The 18,148-nt window shown below is 46.8% G+C and overlaps 1 protein-coding gene across 1 annotated transcript in view; it reads right to left on the bottom strand.

The window, feature by feature from the left end:
- lrrfip2 (leucine rich repeat (in FLII) interacting protein 2) overlaps positions 1-18,148 on the bottom strand; it is a 163,379-nt gene that overhangs the window by 45,569 nt on the left and 99,662 nt on the right. The gene's annotated exons all lie outside the window — the stretch shown is intronic.

The following is an 18,148-nucleotide window of genomic DNA, read 5'->3' as shown; positions in this document are numbered from 1 at the left end:
TAGGGAACATAAGGCTGAAAATGACTAAAGATCACTCAGGCTTTGCTGGTAACTCCACGCTACCAGACGCCTAACCTCTGTAATAAGTTTCATTCGCACATTTGGAATTGGCAATGTATACCTAAACTGAAAAGTGAGGTTTTAGTAGCCTTTTACACAATTGTTTCTCAATGTGACCTATGGAACCAATCAGACCCTCACAGAGCCTCAAATGCATGTAGATGTAGTATTACATAGGGAAGAGAAGTCTTAGGTACGTCTGGATAGTCAAATATTTGCTTGCTTCTTTGATTTGCTATTGTTCAGAACCGAATTGCATTGGGAACTATGCATATATATATACACACGCACAAAGTTTTTTTTAATGAATAAAGTATGCCATTGAAATTTTAAAAACCCATGAAGAATCTCATTCCAAGTTAAAAGCTAAGTAAAATTCATTATCAAGTTAACCAGTGTACATGTAGAAATACACAACCGCTGAGAACCAATTAAGAGAATTTTAACAGGGATCTTCAACACAAAAACCTGAAGAACCAGATGAAAAATGTAATCTGAACAAGTGAGGGCTTGTTAAGTACAATACCAGCTTTGAATATTACAAGATGAAATTGTGGAAGGATATTTAACTGAAACCATTTTTGGGGAATGAAAATATACACAGCAGCATTCCTGAAGACCATCTATTAAAAATTCAAGGAACATAGTTGACGCCTTTTTACAACAACATATTCTATTTAATTAAATTTATAAAAAGGACATTATCAGACACAACACACACATTGACCTCAATGATCACTGCAAGTATTTCCACACAGTTATGGTTGCCATGACAAAAAGGTTTATCAAAATAAATACACTACTTTACTATGAATTGGTGGATGTAATATGGTTGAATGCCAAGTTATTATAAAATGCCTCAGCTTCTTAACTCTTTATATGACACGGTTCTTCCAGGGATATTACATCATTGACATAGAAATACTGTAATTTTAAAAACCCACAGGAATCAAATCAATATAAGCTTTGAAGTTTATATCTCAAACCATGAAAAGCCAGCAGCGTGATCATGTTACTGAACGAGTAATAGAGGCAGAAGCTAAAAAGATTGGACAGAAAAAGTTCAATTCCCACCAGTAACTGTTCAATTTCAAAAGAAATCTGGGATTCAACAGCCAATATCAGTCATGGAGGTAGTTTTATAAAATTATCAGATCTTCACAAAAGCCCTCTGCTACATCATTCGGTGAAGAAAACCAGTCCATAACCAATCCGGTCCACATGCAACATCAGACTACAGCAATATGGTTGACTCAAATGCTCTCCAAAATGTCCAGCGAGCCACTATGTATATCAAAATGGTGACAAAAAGGCTGAAGATTAAAACCATACATGCCTCCTTCCGACAGTGATCGAGTCCAGTGATTTTCGACCAGTGTGCTGTGGTACACTGGTGTGTTGTGATAAGATGAAGCACAGTAGCTCAGTGCTTAGCACTGCTGCCTCAACACCAGGAACCTGAGTTCCATTTCACCCTTGGGCAACTGTCTGTGTAGAGTTTGCACGTTCTCCCTTTGTCTGCGTGGGTTTCCTCTGGGTACCATGGTTTCCTCCCACAATCCAAAAGATGTGCAGGCCATGCTAAATTGCCTGTGGCGCTCAGGGATGTGTAGATTAGGGGGTGGGTCTGGGTGGGACGCTCCACGTGTCAGTGTGGTCTTGTTGGGCCAAAGGACCAAGGACACACTGGAGGGATTCTATGATCTATGACCATCTAAAATTTTTGGGAAGCAGCAGACCTATATATTGAGGCTACGTTGAAACTTCTGGAGCTTGATTCTGTATTATTGAAGGCAATTTTAGCTGACGCCAACTGCAGATATTCCAGGAGCGGGCCAAATAGTTCCCATCATCTGATTTGTGCAGAGCGCTGTCATCTTTGGTTTTTGAGAGAAAGCAAGCTAACTTTGAGTCTAGATGACTCTTCACAGCTGATACGAACTTCACGTCAGTTCAAATGATTAGCCATCTAGACTCGAAACGTTCGCTTACATTCTCTATGGATGTTGTCTGGCCAACTGCGATCTCAAGTTTTCTAATTTTCGGAACATATACCAGCATCTGCAGTAATTTAGTCCTATCTTGGGCTTTTGCTGCTTTCTGGTCTGAACCAGTCAGACCACTCGCAGCTGTTATTCATCAGGTCATTGGCAAAGCAGGGCCAAGAACTGAGTTTGGGAGTTGCCGTGTGCAGAACAACTCTTCTTGTTGAAGCCAGATCCAGGGGAAGAGGGATTCAACTTGCCACCTCATTTGTGCTCTACATGGTCAGGGTCAGCTGCCGCCACCAGCTACTGGGCTTCCTCTGTGATTGGGTGCATGGATAACCACGGCAAGGTGGACACTATTGTGAGAAGCATGGAATGAGGCTTGAATGGATAGTGGACAGGGACTGAGAAGTACACGGGAGCCTTGGCACTTATTCAGAGTCTCCTTTCCTACACTGGCACAGTAAGCATGACATTTTGGAGCAATAAATTCAGCTCAGAAAAAAAAGGGTTACAAAATGGTTTGTTTTATTGAAGTGTGCCTTGATATGGAGAAAAGGTTGGTACCCACTGATCCAGCTGTCACCAGGTCGGGTGATACAGGGAAGTCCAGTAATGTTGACTGTGCAAAGTTCTCCTTACTCCTAGCATATGAGGACGGGGCCATTCAGTACTTCAAGTTTTCCCTACCATTCTAGATTGTGGCTCATCATTTACCTCATACTCCTGTATTATCCGCAATAAATGTCACTAATAACTAAAGATAGAAAAAAAATCAGTATCTATCTTAAAAGAACAATGGCTGAGCTTTCACTGCCATCTAAAGGCCAAAAATTCCAGAAATTCTTCATCTTTAGGGAAGAAATTCCTCATCACAATTCTATGAGCAAAAGACAAGTTGTATTTCGCCGAGACTCTTCCATCTGGGCTCAAGGGAAATGTCCTTTTTGTCACTACACTCTCTCTTTTAGCATTTCCTAAATTTGAATGAGATTGGTGTTTAAAATGAATCTCATCTCCTCTCACAGGAGATGACCGTTATTCCATGAATACAACCGACAAATCTGTGTTATGCTCATTCTATGGCGAATATATCTCTTCCTTTGACAAAGGGACCAGAACAACACAATAGTCTAACCATGGTCTCGTTAATGTTCTATACAAATTGGAGCAAGACTACTTTGTATTCAAATCGATACCCGAGTTTGAACCACACCTGGGAAACACATCCTACAGACTGCTCAAACAATGGCCTAATATCACGGTGTGTGTGTGTGGCATCCGTCAGTCTCAAGAGACCACGGATCTGCGCCTGGAGAGTTTTGATTCAGCTGATGATAGCGCAGCATCTGTTGTGGCTGTAGAGGCCCACACGGGAGTGACAGTCTCGGTTGCAGCGACTGCATTTGAAGACATTCTCCTCTGGAGTTGCCGTCTTCCCATGGAGCGCTTTTCCTCAGCGGCAAGCCTCAGTTTCTCCTCTCCTCACTCCAGCCCTCTGCGTAGTTCCCGTCGAGTGTCAGCGATCATTTGTGACGCCTTCCCATCTCTCTCCCGTCTGGCATATGATGTACGTGACCCAACCAGCGGAGGCGGCGTTGTTGGGAGTAGGGTGAAGAGGCTAGGTAGATGGACACAGGTGAGGACTTCGGTGAAGGTGACTCAGTCGGTCCAGTTGAGTCCAGAATGCGTCTCAGGCTCCGAAGGTGGAAGCGTTGAGACGCCACTCGTCTGGAGTAGAGGCTCCAGGTCTTGCTGCCATAAAGCAGTGTGCTGAGGACGCACACCCTGTAGACTGCAATCTTGCTGTTCGTAGTCAGCTTTTTGTTCTCAACGCCTTGACCCAGCATGTTGGACTTCAGGCTAATGGTCAGGCTGAATTCCTGGTAGGCTCGAGGTGTTGTCCATAAGGCGCTGCAGTTGCTCTTCAGAGTGTGCTGCCAACGCTGCATTGTCTGCAAACATGTTTCTAATGAGAACTTCACGAACCTTGGATTTTGCCCTCAGCCTGGACAGACCAAACAGCCTTCTGTCCAATCTGGTGTGGAGGAAGACACCAGTCGATGTTCCAAACGAGTGTTTCAGCAGGACTGTGAAGATGATGCTGAACAGGGTGGGGGCAAGCACACAGCCCTGCTTCACACCACTGCAGATGTTGAATGCCGAACAGCCGTCAAATTGAGCGACGCCTTTCGTATCCACGTGAAACACCTGGACTATTCGGAGGAGTCTCGAAGGACAACCAATCCTGGCGAGGACTTTGAACAAGCCGTCTCTGTTCACAAGGTCAAATGACTTAGTGAGGTCAATGGAAGTGACGCTGAGTGGCTGTCTTTCGTCTCGGCATTTCTCTTGTCGCTGTCGGGGGGGGAGAAGATCATGTCAATTGTGGAGCGTTCTGACCTGAAACCACACCGTGATTCAGGGTATATTCTTTCAGCGATTTTCCGTAGTCTGTTCAGGACCACATGGGCAAAGGTCTTGCTAACGATGCTCAGCAGCAAACTTCCTCTGTAGTTGTTACAGTCGCTTCTGTCTCCTTTGTTCTTATAGCGGGTGACAATGTTGCAGTCTCTCATCTTGCAGCACCGTTCCCTCTTCCTAGCACTGGCACAGTAGTTCCAGCAGGTGGCTAAGCAGAACACCCTTTGCAAACCTGATGACCTCTGGTGGGATGCCATCCAATCCTGGTGCCTTCCCAGTGGGTAAGCTGTCGATGGCCCTGCTCAGCTTGTCAGCAGTCGGCAATGCATCCAGCTCCTCCATGACCGGCAGGCATTCCACGGTGTCTAACGTGTTGACGGAGATGCTGTTTTCCCTGGGGTAGAGTTCGGAGTAAGGCTCCACCCATCTCTCCATCTGCTTGCTTTTGTCTTTGATCACCTCGCCTGTCCTGGATTTTAGTGGAGTTGTCTTGCTCTGGGTTGGATCAATGGCTTTCTTGATTCCCTCATGCATTCCACCTATGTTGCCTGTGTCAAATGATAACTGGATGCCTTCGCATAGTTGTAGCCAGTAGTCATTTGCATAGCATCTGGCTGTCTTCTATGCGTAGCTTCTTGCTGTCCTCAGTGCTGGCAGTGTTACCTGGGTAGGTTGGTGTTTGTGTTTCAATAGTGCAGCACGCTTCGCCTCAACGGTTGCATTGAGCTCATTTGCATTTGCTTCGAACCAGTCCTGTGTCCTGCTCTGAGATAATGGGGACTGCAAATGCTGGAGAATCCAAGATAACAAAGCGTGAAGCTGGATGAACACAGCAAGCCCAGCAGCATCTCAGGAGCACAAAAGCTGACGTTTTGGGCCTGGACCTTTAACCTGTTCTTCCTCTCACCTATCCCCTCCTCCCACCTCAAGCCACCCCTCTATTTCCCACCTACCCACCTCATCCCGCCTCCTTGACCTGTCCGTCCTCCCCAGACTGACCTATCCCCTCCCAACCTATACTCTCCTCTCGACCTATCTTCTCTATCCATCTTCGGTCCGCCTCCCCCTCTCTCCCTATTTATTCCAGAACCCTCTCCCCATCCCCCTCTCTGAAGGGTCTAGGCCCGAAACGTCAGCTTTGGTGCTCCCGAGTTGCAGGTTGGCCTGCTGTGTTCATCCAGCTTCACACTTCATTATGTGTGTCCTGCTCCGCTTCTTCCTGAAGGTCTTCAACGAGTTGCTGTGGATAGTGTCCCTTAGAGAGTCCCATTTCTGCTGAGCAGCTCCTTCTGGTGGGTCTGCAAGGAGGGCATTCTCCAGTGACTTGATGAATACTGCCACTTTGTCTGAATGTTGCGTCGTAGTAGCATTGATATGCTGCTTGCCTGCAGGCTTGGCGTGGTGCATCTCCTTTGGTTGGAGCCTGAGTTTGCAGCAAACCAGGGAGTGATCCGGTCAGTCAGCACTCTGAAAGGATTGAGTCATGAGCACGTTTTAAAGGTGGCTGCATCTTGTGAGGAACAGGTTTAGCTGGTGCCAGTGTTTGGAGCGGGCAATATCAATATCATGACAAAAGAGGGAGAAAGAGAACCTGGATAAACTTGCAAGTAATAAAAATGGACAGCAAGGTCTTCATTAAATATATGAAAAAAGTGGGGTAGAAATGAACATTGGCTCTTTTGGAAAATGAGGTTTAGGAAAAATAATAGGGAACCAAGAAATGGCAGAGGAGTTGAATAAATATTTTATTAGTTCTCACAGTAAAAGACACTAACAACATTCCAAAATTACTAAATATTCAAGGGGCAAACGGAGGAAAGGAAATATATACAACAACTAGATTAAAAAAAAGTTGAGAAATTTATGTGGATCAAGACTGGCAAGTTAGAACATAGAACATAGAACAGTACAGCACAGAACAGGCCCTTCAGCCCACAATGTTGTGCCGACCATTGATCCTCATGTATGCACCCTCAAATTTCTGTGACCATATGCATGTCCAGCAGTCTCTTAAATGACCCCAATAACCTTGCTTCCACAACTGCTGCTGGCAACGCATTCCATGCTCTCACAACTCTGTGTAAAGAACCCGCCTCTGACATCCCCTCTATACTTTCCTCCAACCAGCTTAAAACTATGACCCCTCATGTTAGCCATTTCTGCCCTGGGAGATAGTCTCTGGCTATCAACTCTATCTATGCCTCATTATCTTGTATACCTCAATTAGGTCCCCTCTCCTCCTCCTTTTCTCCAATGAAAAGAGACCGAGCTCAGTCAACCTCTCTTCATAAGATAAGCCCTCCAGTCCAGGCAGCATCCTGGTAAACCTCCTCTGAACCCTCTCCAAAGCATCCACATCTTTCCTATAATAGGGCGACCAGAACTGGACGCAGTATTCCAAGTGCGGTATAACCAAAGTTTTATAGAGCTGCAACAAGATCTCACGACTCTTAAACTCAATCCCCCTGTTAATGAAAGCCAAAACACCATATGCTTTCTTAACAACCCTGTCCACTTGGGTGGCCATTTTAAGGGATCTATGTATCTGCACACCAAGATCCCTCTGTTCCTCCACGCTGCCAAGAATCCTATCCTTAATCCTGTACTCAGCTTTCAAATTCGACCTTCCAAAATGCATCACCTCGCATTTATCCAGGTTGAACTCCATCTGCCACCTCTCAGCCCATCTCTGCATCCTGTCAATGTCCAGCTGCAGCCTACAACAGCCCTCTATACGGTCAACAACACCTCCGACCTTTGTGTCGTCTGCAAACTTGCTGACCCATCCTTCAATCCCCTCATCCAAGTCATTAATAAAAATTACAAACAGTAGAGGCCCAAGGACAGAGCCCTGTGGAACCCCACTCACCACTGACTTCCAGGCAGAATATTTTCCTTCTACTACCACTCGCTTCTTCTGTTGGCCAGCCAATTCTGTATCCAAGCAGCTAAGTTCCCCTGTATCCCATTCCTCCTGACGTTCTGAATGAGCCTACCATGGGGAACCCTATCAAATGCCTTACTGAAGTCCATACACACCACATCCACAGCTCGACCCTCAACTTTTCTAGTCACATCCTCAAAAAACTCGATAAGGTTTGTGAGGTATGACCTACCCCTCACAAAGCCGTGTTGACTGTATTTGATCAAGCCATGCTCTTCCAGATGGTCATAAATCTTATCCCTCAGAATCCTTTCTAACACCTTGCAGACGACAGACTTGAGACTTACTGGTCTATAATTGCTGGGGATTTCCCTATTTCCTTTCTTGAAGAGAGGAATTACATTTGCCTCGCTCCAGTCCTCAGGTACGACTCCAGTGGAGAGCGACGATGCAAAGATCCTCGCAAGCGGCGAAGCAATTGCATTTCTCGCTTCCCAAAGCAGCCGAGGACAAATCTGGTCCGGGCCTGGCGACTTGTCAATCTTAATGTTTGACAAAATTTTCAGCACATCAGCTTCCTCTATCTCTATCCATTCCAGCATGCACATCTGCTCTTCAAAGGTTTCATTCACTACAAAGTTCGTTTCTTTCGTAAAGACAGAAGCAAAAAACTCATTAAGGGCTTCCCCTACCTTCTGAGGCTCCACACACAAGTTCCCTATGCTATCCCTGATCGGCCCTACTCTTTCTTTGACCATTCTCTTATTCCTCACAAGTGTAAAATGCCTTTGTGTTTTCGCTGATTCGTTCTGCCAAGCCTTTCTCGTGCCCCCTCCTGGCTCTCCTCAGACCATTTTTGAGCTCCTTCCTTGCCTGCGTGTAAGCCTCTCTAGCTGAACTTGACCCTAGCTTCCTCCACCTTATGTAAGCTACCTTCTTCCTTTTCACAAGAAGCTCCACCGCTCTCGTCATCCAAGGTTCCTTTATCTTACCCCTTCTTGCCTGTCTCAGAGGGACATATTTACTCATCACTCGCAACAACTGTTCCTTGAACAGTCTCCACATGTCTATAGTTCCCTTACCATGGAACATTTGCTCCCAGTCCATGCTTCCTAACTCGTGTCTAATCGCGTCATAGTTTCCTCTTCCCCAATTAAATATCCTCCCATTTTGCCTAATCCTCTCCTTCTCCACAGCTATGTAGAATGTGAGGCAGTTATGGTCACTATCACCAAAATGCTCTCCCACCACAAGATCTGATACCTGCCCCGGCTCGTTTCTGAGCACCAAGTCAAGAATGGCCTCTCCCCTCGTCGGCCTGTCCACGTACTGCGTTAGGAAACCCTCCTGAACACACCTTACAAAAACAGCTCCATTCAAATCTTCTGCTCGAAGGAGGTTCCAATCAATATTAGGAAAGTTAAAGTCACCCATTACAACAACCCTACTGCGTCCACACTTTTCCAAAATCTGTCGACCTATGCTTCTCTAGGCCTGACAGAATGCATACTTGCACTTTAAAGGAATTAACTCTACAAATAGTAAGTGTCCTTACAGTAACTTGAAAGAGTTCAGAAAAGATCTACACGGGTGTTGCTGGGTTTGGAGAATTTGAGCTGTTAGGGAGAGGCTGAATAGGCGGGGGCTTTATCCCTTGAAGCAGAGGCTGAGGGGTAATCTTGTGGAGGTTTATAAAACCATGAGGACCATAGCTAGGATAAATAACCAAAGTCATTTTCCCCAAAGTAAGGGAGTCCAAACCTAAACAGCATAGGTTTATGCGGAGAGGGGAAAGATTTTAAAAGGGACCTAAAAGTGCATTGTTTTCACGCAGAGGATGATGCATGAATGGAACGAGCTGCCAGAGGAAGTGGTGGAGACATGGACAATTATGATACTTAAATAGCAACTGGATGGCTATATGAATAGGAAGAGTTTAGAGGATATGGCCCAAATGCTGGCAAATGGGATGAGATCTGTTCAGGATTGCTAGTTGCCATGGAAGGGGGGAAACTGAAGGGTCTGTTCTGTGCTGTATAACGCTATGACTCTAGATTCTTAAGAGTCATACAGTATGGAAACAAGCCTTCCAGTTCAACTCATCCATGCTGACCAAGTTTCCCAAACTAAACGGATCCTGCTTGTCTGCATTTGGCCCATATCCCTCTAAACCGTTCCTATTCATGTACCTGTTCAAAAGTCTCTTAAAATGTTTTAACTGTACGTGCATCTGCCACTTCCTCTGGCAACTCATTCCCCACAGTAAACCCAATGAGAAAGGTCCTGTGCTTCACAAGACCCACTTAATTTCACGGTCATTATGAGTATGTAAGCTGATAAATAACTTTGCTGCACCTTCATAGATTCTTGTTCCTGCTTATTATTCAAACTACTTTCACCCTGTGGGTAGCAGGAAAGGGCAGAATCAACGTTCACTTAAAGTCAGTGTGCATTGTTGCTGTTTCTGATGCTGCCTTTTGGATCTCATGTTAACCAAAAGCTCCATCTGCCGACATTGGGTGGATGTGAACGATTCAATGGGATTATTTTCAACTAAGACCAAGGAATTAACATCAGTGTTCTGGCCAATATTCATTCCTCAAAAAAACCTGGCAATTACTAGATTGCTGTTTGTGGGGCTTTGCTGTGCATAAATTGGCTGTTGTATTTCCTACTTTACAGCATTGCCTACAAATTATAACCTACTTAATTCGCAGTAAAAAGCTGCGAGGGGCCTTGGGATCATGAAAAGCACTACATAAATGCAAATCATTGTTTCCCTTTTAGTTTACACCCTGCCCCTCCTTGAATAATTTGTTATATCACAACATAACTTATATACTTACAGAATTTAAAAATGGCACCCAGAGCCTGTGTTACTTTTTTCAGCTATTTCACTAACTGAGAGATAAATACAATCAAGGTCCTGTGGCTTACCACCAAAACCTTTGAAAAACTCTGTCTTTACGGGGTGATTTTAGCATAGTAAAACACCGCCAAACTCTTTACCGGAGCATTATCAGACAAACTCTTACATATCCACACATGAAGGCAGGAACTAAAAGCGGAGTAAGAGGTAAATTTTAAGAAGCATCTAAAATAAGGAAAACGTGGAGAGGCAACAAGAAATATTGAGAATGAACTGCAGAACCGACAGCCTATAAAACTGAATGAATCGCTGCCAATAAAATTCTAAAGAGAAAAGATCAGCCATGATCTTATTAAATGGCAGGGCAGGTTGGAGGTGCCAGATGGCCTATTCCTGCTCCTAGTTCTCAGGTTCTGATGTTCTTATTGTAGATATTCAGAATTGTAGAAATGCAAAGCAGTTCAAATGTTGCATAGCTAATAGAGTTCAGAGAGATTACAGATGTGACAACACAAGTTGAAAATTTCTTGGGAAAGAAGCTCATGTAGGTCATTGAGGTGTGATGGCCAAAGGGCACTTAGTCAATTAGCTGAGATGTGGCATAAATGTAACTCTTTTACTTAAAAAGGGGAAGGAAACAAAAAGAAACTAACTCTTGGCCCGTTAGCCCAATATCATGGAATGGGAAAATGTTAGAGTCAGTAAGAAAGCATATAATAATTAGTCACAAATGCAATAATTGGAAGGGTGGGTAACCTTATAAACTGTTCTGATATTCCCCCACTGATAATAGATAACAATAAGATTTTGTCTGCAGAGATAATGGGAACTGCAGATGCTGGAGATTCCAAGATAATAAAATGTGAGGCTGGATGAACACAGCAGGCCAAGCAGCATCTCAGGAGCACAAAAGCTGACGTTTCGGGCCTAGACCCTTCATCAGAGAGGGGGATGGGGGGAGGGAACTGGAATAAATAGGGAGAGAGGGGGAGGCGGACCGAAGATGGAGAGTAAAGAGCATAGGTGGAGAGAGTGTAGGTGGGGAGGTAGGGAGGGGATAGGTCAGTCCAGGGAAGACGGACAGGTCAAGGAGGTGGGATGAGGTTAGTAGGTAGCTGGGGGTGCGGCTTGGGGTGGGAGGAAGGGATGGGTGAGAGGAAGAACCGGTTAGGGAGGCAGAGACAGGTTGGACTGGTTTTGGGATGCAGTGGGTGGGGTGGGGGGGGGGGTGGGGGGGGGGGGGGGAGAGCTGGGCTGCTTGTGTGGTGCAGTGGGGGGAGGGGAGATTTTGAAACTGGTGAGGACCACATTGATACCATATGGCTGCAGGGTTCCCAGGCGGAATATGAGTTGCTGTTCCTGCAACCTTCGGGTGGCATCATTGTGGCAGTGCAGGAGGCCCATGATGGACATGTCATCAAGAGAATGGGAGGGGGAGTGGAAATGGTTTGCGACTGGGAGGTGCAGTTGTTTGTTGCGAACTGAGCGGAGGTGTTCTGCAAAGCGGTCCCCAAGCCTCCGCTTGGTTTCCCCAATGTAAAGGAAGCCGCACCGGGTACAGTGGATGCAGTATAACACATTGGCAGATGTGCAGGTGAACCTCTGCTTGATGTGGAATGTCATCTTGGGGCCTGGGATGGGGGTGAGGGAGGAGGTGTGGGGACAAGTGTAGCATTTCCTGCAGTTGCATGGAAGGTGCCGGGTGTGGTGGGGTTGGAGGGCAGTGTGGAGCGAACAAGGGAGTCACGGAGAGAGTGGTCTCTCCGGAAAGCAGACAGGGGAGGGGATGGAAAAATGTCTTGGGTGGTGGGGTCGGATTGTAAATGGCGGAAGTGTCGGAGGATAATGCGTTGTATCCGGAGGTTGGTAGGGTGGTGTGTGAGAACGAGGGGGATCCTCTTGGGGCGGTTGTGGCGGGGGCGGGGTGTGAGGGATGTGTCGCGGGAAATGCGGGAGACGCGGTTAAGGGCGTTCTCGATCACCGTGGGGGGAAAAGTTGCGGTCCTTAAAGAACTTGGACATCTGGGATGTGCGGGAGTGGAATGTCTTATCGTGGGAGCAGATGCGGCGGAGGCGGAGGAATTGGGAATAGGGGATGGAATTTTTGCAGGAGGGTGGGTGGGAGGAGGTGTATTCTAGGTAGCTGTGGGAGTCGGTGGGCTTGAAATGGACATCAGTTACAAGCTGGTTGCCTGAGATGGAGACTGAGAGGTCCAGGAAGGTGAGGGATGTGCTGGAGATGGCCCAGGTGAACTGAAGGTTGGGGTGGAAGGTGTTGGTGAAGTGGATGAACTGTTCGAGCTCCTCTGGGGAGCAAGAGGCGGCGCCGATACAGTCATCAATGTACCGGAGGAAGAGGTGGGGTTTGGGGCCTGTGTAGGTGCGGAAGAGGGACTGTTCCACGTAACCTACAAAGAGGCAGGCATAGCTGGGGCCCATGCGGGTGCCCATGGCCACCCCCTTAGTCTGTAGGAAGTGGGAGGAGTCAAAAGAGAAGTTGTTGAGTGTGAGGACGAGTTCAGCTAGGCGGATGAGAGTGTCGGTGGAGGGGGCCTGGTCAGGAGGAACTGGTCGGGGGGCTCTTCAACCGGGAACCCAACCCTCCTTCCACTGACCCCTTCACCCGCTTCCAACACAAGTCCTCCTCCTGGACACCACCCCCAGGCCTCCTATCCTCCCTCGACCTCTTCATCTCCAACTGCCGTCGAGACATTAACCGCCTCAACCTCTCCACCCCTCTCACCCACTCCAACCTCTCCCCCGCAGAACGGGCAGCCCTCCGCTCCCTCCGCTCCAACCCCAACCTCACCATCAAACCCGCAGACAAGGGTGGCGCAGTGGTAGTATGGCGCACTGGCCTCTACATCGCCGAGGCCAGACGCCAACTCTCCGACACCACCTCCTACCGCCACCTCGATCATGACCCCACACCCGAGCACCAAACCATCATCTCCAACACCATTCACGACCTCATCACCTCAGGGGACCTCCCAACCACAGCCTCCAACCTCATTGTTCCCCAACCCCGCACGGCCCGTTTCTATCTCCTTCCCAAAATCCACAAACCTGCCTGCCCTGGTCGACCCATCGTCTCAGCCTGCTCCTGCCCCACCGAACTCATATCCACCTATCTGGACTCCATTTTCTCCCCTTTGGTCCAGGAACTCCCCACCGACATACGTGACACCACCCACGCCCTCCACCTCCTCCAGGACTTCCAATTCCCTGGCCCCCAACACCTCATATTCACCATGGACGTCCAGTCCCTGTACACCTGCATTCCGCATGGAGATGGCCTCAAGGCCCTCCGCTTCTTCCTGTCCCGGAGGCCCGACCAGGCCCCCTCCACCGACACTCTCATCCGCCTAGCTGAACTCGTCCTCACACTCAACAACTTCTCTTTTGACTCCTCCCACTTCCTACAGACTAAGGGGGTGGCCATGGGCACCCGCATGGGCCCCAGCTATGCCTGCCTCTTTGTAGGTTACGTGGAACAGTCCCTCTTCCGCACCTACACAGGCCCCAAACCCCACCTCTTCCTCCGGTACATTGATGACTGTATCGGCGCCGCCTCTTGCTCCCCAGAGGAGTTCGAACAGTTCATCCACTTCACCAACACCTTCCACCCCAACCTTAAGTTCACCTGGGCCATCTCCAGCACATCCCTCACCTTCCTGGACCTCTCAGTCTCCATCTCAGGCAACCAGCTTGTAACTGATGTCCATTTCAAGCCCACCGACTCCCACAGCTACCTAGAATACACCTCCTCCCACCCACCCTCCTGCAAAAATTCCATCCCCTATTCCCAATTCCTCCGCCTCCGCCCCCACGATAAGACATTCCACTCCCGCACATCCCAGATGTCCAAGTTCTTTAAGGACCGCAACTTTCCCCCCACGGTGATCGAGAACGCCCTTGACCGCGTCTCCCGCATTTCCCGCGACACATCCTTCACACCCCGCCCCCGCCACAACCGCCCCAAGAGGATCCCCCTCGTTCTCACACAGCACCCTACCAACCTCCGGATACAACGCATTATCCTCCGACACTTCCGCCATTTACAATCCGACCCCACCACCCAAGACATTTTTCCATCCCCTCCCCTGTCTGCTTTCCGGAGAGACCACTCTCTCCGTGACTCCCTTGTTCGCTCCACACTGCCCTCCAACCCCACCACACCCGGCACCTTCCCCTGCAACCGCAGGAAATGCTACACTTGTCCCCACACCTCCTCCCTCACCCCCATCCCAGGCCCCAAGATGACATTCCACATCAAGCAGAGGTTCACCTGCACATCTGCCAATGTGGTATACTGCATCCACTGTACCTGGTGCGGCTTCCTCTACATTGGGGAAACCAAGCGGAGGCTTGGGGACCGCTTTGCAGAACACCTCCGCTCAGTTCGCAACAAACAACTGCACCTCCCAGTCGCAAACCATTTCCACTCCCCCTCCCATTCTCGATGACATGTCCATCATGGGCCTCCTGCACTGCCACAATGATGCAACCCGAAGGTTGCAGGAACAGCAACTCATATTCCGCCTGGGAACCCTGCAGCCATATGGTATCAATGTGGACTTCACCAGTTTCAAAATCTCCCCTTCCCCTACTGCATCCCTAAACCAGCCCAGTTCATCCCCTCCCCCCACTGCACCACACAACCAGCCCAACTCTTCCCCCCCACCCACTGCATCCCAAAACCAGTCCAACCTGTCTCTGCCTCCCTAACCGGTTCTTCCTCTCACCCATCCCTTCCTCCCACCCCAAGCCGCACCCCCAGCTACCTACTAACCTCATCCCACCTCCTTGACCTGTCCGTCTTCCCTGGACTGACCTATCCCCTCCCTACCTCCCCACCTACACTCTCTCCACCTATCTTCTTTACTCTCCATCTTCGGTCCGCCTCCCCCTCTCTCCCTATTTATTCCAGAACCGTCACCCCATCCCCCTCTCTGATGAAGGGTCTAGGCCCGAAACGTCAGCTTTTGTGCTCCTGAGATTTTGTCTGCAATTCAGTTTAAATAAATGTGGAATGAGAAAGCTTTAAAAGGTACACTGTGTGCCAGAGTTGATGTGCTATTATTTAGCATGCTTAAAAATCACACTGTATTTACCTGAACAGCCAGAAGCATCTTTTCAAAAATGACCATCAGGACAAAATGAAAGGGAATGTTTTAGGATCGTTCCAAGGAAAGCTCAATATTTTGGTCTGACAATTTTCAAGTACATAACAGTAAAGTGAGCTGGCAAATGCTTATGATAAAATACTCAACATCTCTACTAACTTTTAAACAAACCTCAAGAATTGCTTCCCACCTTTAGAAATTGGCATTAAACTCTTCTTTGTGGCCCTACCAAAATTCACAGTGGTGCTGGTCTGACCTTACTTTTAAGCTATGTGGGAATGCTCCCTTGATCCACTTTACTAAATTGGTATGCATTAAAATGCAAATATCCAAGCTGTCCCTTTAAAGGGATTTCATCAAGGGCACTTCAGACACAACGCCCCAAACTGTTCCTTGGAATAGGCAAACCAAATTCGAATGCTGAAAGTGGAAGTGAAGTCTGCCTGCTTGACATATTCAGAAGCTTAGATATGGGGAAAATACCAGAAGAATGAAAAAACTGCCCAAGTAACACCTTTATTTGAAAAGGGAAAGAGACAACAAAGAGTAACCATAGGCCTCTTTGCCTAATATTTCCTGGGAAGATTCTACAATAAAGCATGTAATAGTGGAGCATTTAGACATGCCCCTTATATGATTAAGCAGAGTCAGGATGGCTTCATGAGAGGAGATCATGCCAACAAATTTACCAGAGGTCTTGAGGAGCTAACAGCAGGGGAAGAAGTGGATGTAATGTAGTTGGATTTTTAGAAGGAGTTTGATATAACATTAGACTACTACATAATATAGGAGCCCAGGGTGTTTGGAGGTAGTACGTAAGCTAGCCAATCTTCTACACATGTTAAGAGAGAGTTGGAATAAGGGGAGCATTTTCAGGATGGCAATCTGTAACTTGTGATGTGCCACAGGGAACAGTGCTGGGTCAACAAGTATTTACGAGACATATTATTGGCTTGGATGCACTATTGCCAAGTTTGAGGATTACAAAAATGGGTGGGATGGCAAGTAGGCAGGATAACTCAGAGTATGCAGAGGGATATTGACATGTTAAGTGAGTGGCCAAAAAAACTAACAGATGGAATAGATTGTGGGCGAATGTGAGGTACGTACTTTGCCAGGAACAGTCAAGCCATTTAAATTGAGAAAATTACAGACGCTAATGGGAGCAGTGATCTGGGAGTCCTCATCAATAAATCAAAAAAAAGCTAGCATATAAGTTCAGTGGGTAAGACGGAAAGCAAATAGTGCATAATTCCAAGGAGGTTTTGATAAAACAATAGAGCTACAGCTGGAATACTGGGTCTTAGAACAAGGCATTGGCATTAGAGGCAGTTCAGAAGATTCAGCAGGCTGAAACCACATATGGAGATACTGTCTTCTGAGGAGACAGGGAGTTGGTTACTGACACTAACATACTCGGGCTGAGAAGTGGAATTCTTTCATCCCACGCATGATATGGCCAGTGCCAGCTGCGGTAAGTGGTGCCTGTTAGTAGTTCAAGCACTGGAGGGGGAAGAAGGAGGTGAAGAACATAAATGTTAGAACACTTAGAACACACAGGTATTGAAGGCAAAATGATGTCCATGTACTTGAATTAGGTCATCTGTTACTAAATTTAGATTCCCACACCAGCTCGTGATCACTGCATTACTTAACTATTTCAAAAAAGCTATAGCAGTCAGAAAGAAAGCAAGGAAAAAGCGAAGGACAGAGCAAATCATTTAAGAAATGACACAAGCAAGAACAACTAAAAATGAAGGCATAACTGGACCTTGGCCCTCATACTGAAACTGAAGGTATACGCCGGCACAGTTTACAGCTGGGCCAACAACGCTTTATTCATATAAAACAGATTCACCTGCTCAAACACGCAAATGTTTTTATCATTGACTGATTCAACAGTTGAAGTTTTCTTGACTGTCCTCCCATCCTCACGCCTTAAAGGTGAGCTCAAGCAAAAAAAATAGTGCCCGTATCTTAGCTTACAATAAACTCTATTCATCTGCATTTCAAGCTTATTGACAGTGACCCTGATCTAACAGCTTCCATTTAAAAATTCTCATCTCAGAAATCACTCCTGTGATTCCACCTACCATGATCTCTTCCAGCCTTCCAGTTCTCTACGAGCCCCGCCCACTTCACTTTTTGGTTTTTTTGCGTATCTCTAATTTGCTCTGCCACGGACAGCTTGGCATTTAATTGTTTGCATCTCAAAATCTTGAATTTCCTGGTCAAACATCTCCTCCTATAAAAGTTTCCTTAAAGCCTCTGAAATAACTTCTGTCATCATACAACTCTGTTGCTTTGTGTTACAACCAAATGAGCAGTGAACTAATTGTCATTTGTTCCACTCATTAATTGATCATTAAGTCTGAATTTAAAAAGGGAAGTGACATTGTATAATTTTTTTTCCTTTTGGCTTCATTGGCAATGAGACAGTATCAGAAACAAGTCAGCCAGGTTTCTTGAGTGATACATAACAAATCAGTTATTGTAAACAGACTTATTTTCTGAAGAAGGGCTCAGACCCAAAACGTCAGCTTTCCTGCTCCTCTGATGCCACTTGACCTGCTATGTTCAACCAGCTCTACACCTTGTTATCTCTTATTCAAACAAGTACGTAGTAGTCAGAATTAAATACAGTAAAACAAACCACTGCCTGTGAACACAAGTAGTCATCTCCACAATTCCTTCATCTGCCCCCATACCAAATCCACTTAAGACTGACAGACTGATTTGAAAAAGTCTAGCTTGGAGAATTCATTAAATGACAAATCTACCTTCAACATCTGAAAAC

This window comes from Stegostoma tigrinum, chromosome 5 (assembly GCF_030684315.1).
Source record: "Stegostoma tigrinum isolate sSteTig4 chromosome 5, sSteTig4.hap1, whole genome shotgun sequence".
Lineage (NCBI taxonomy): Eukaryota > Metazoa > Chordata > Chondrichthyes > Orectolobiformes > Stegostomatidae > Stegostoma > Stegostoma tigrinum.
This window is presented reverse-complemented; position numbering and strand designations above follow the sequence as displayed.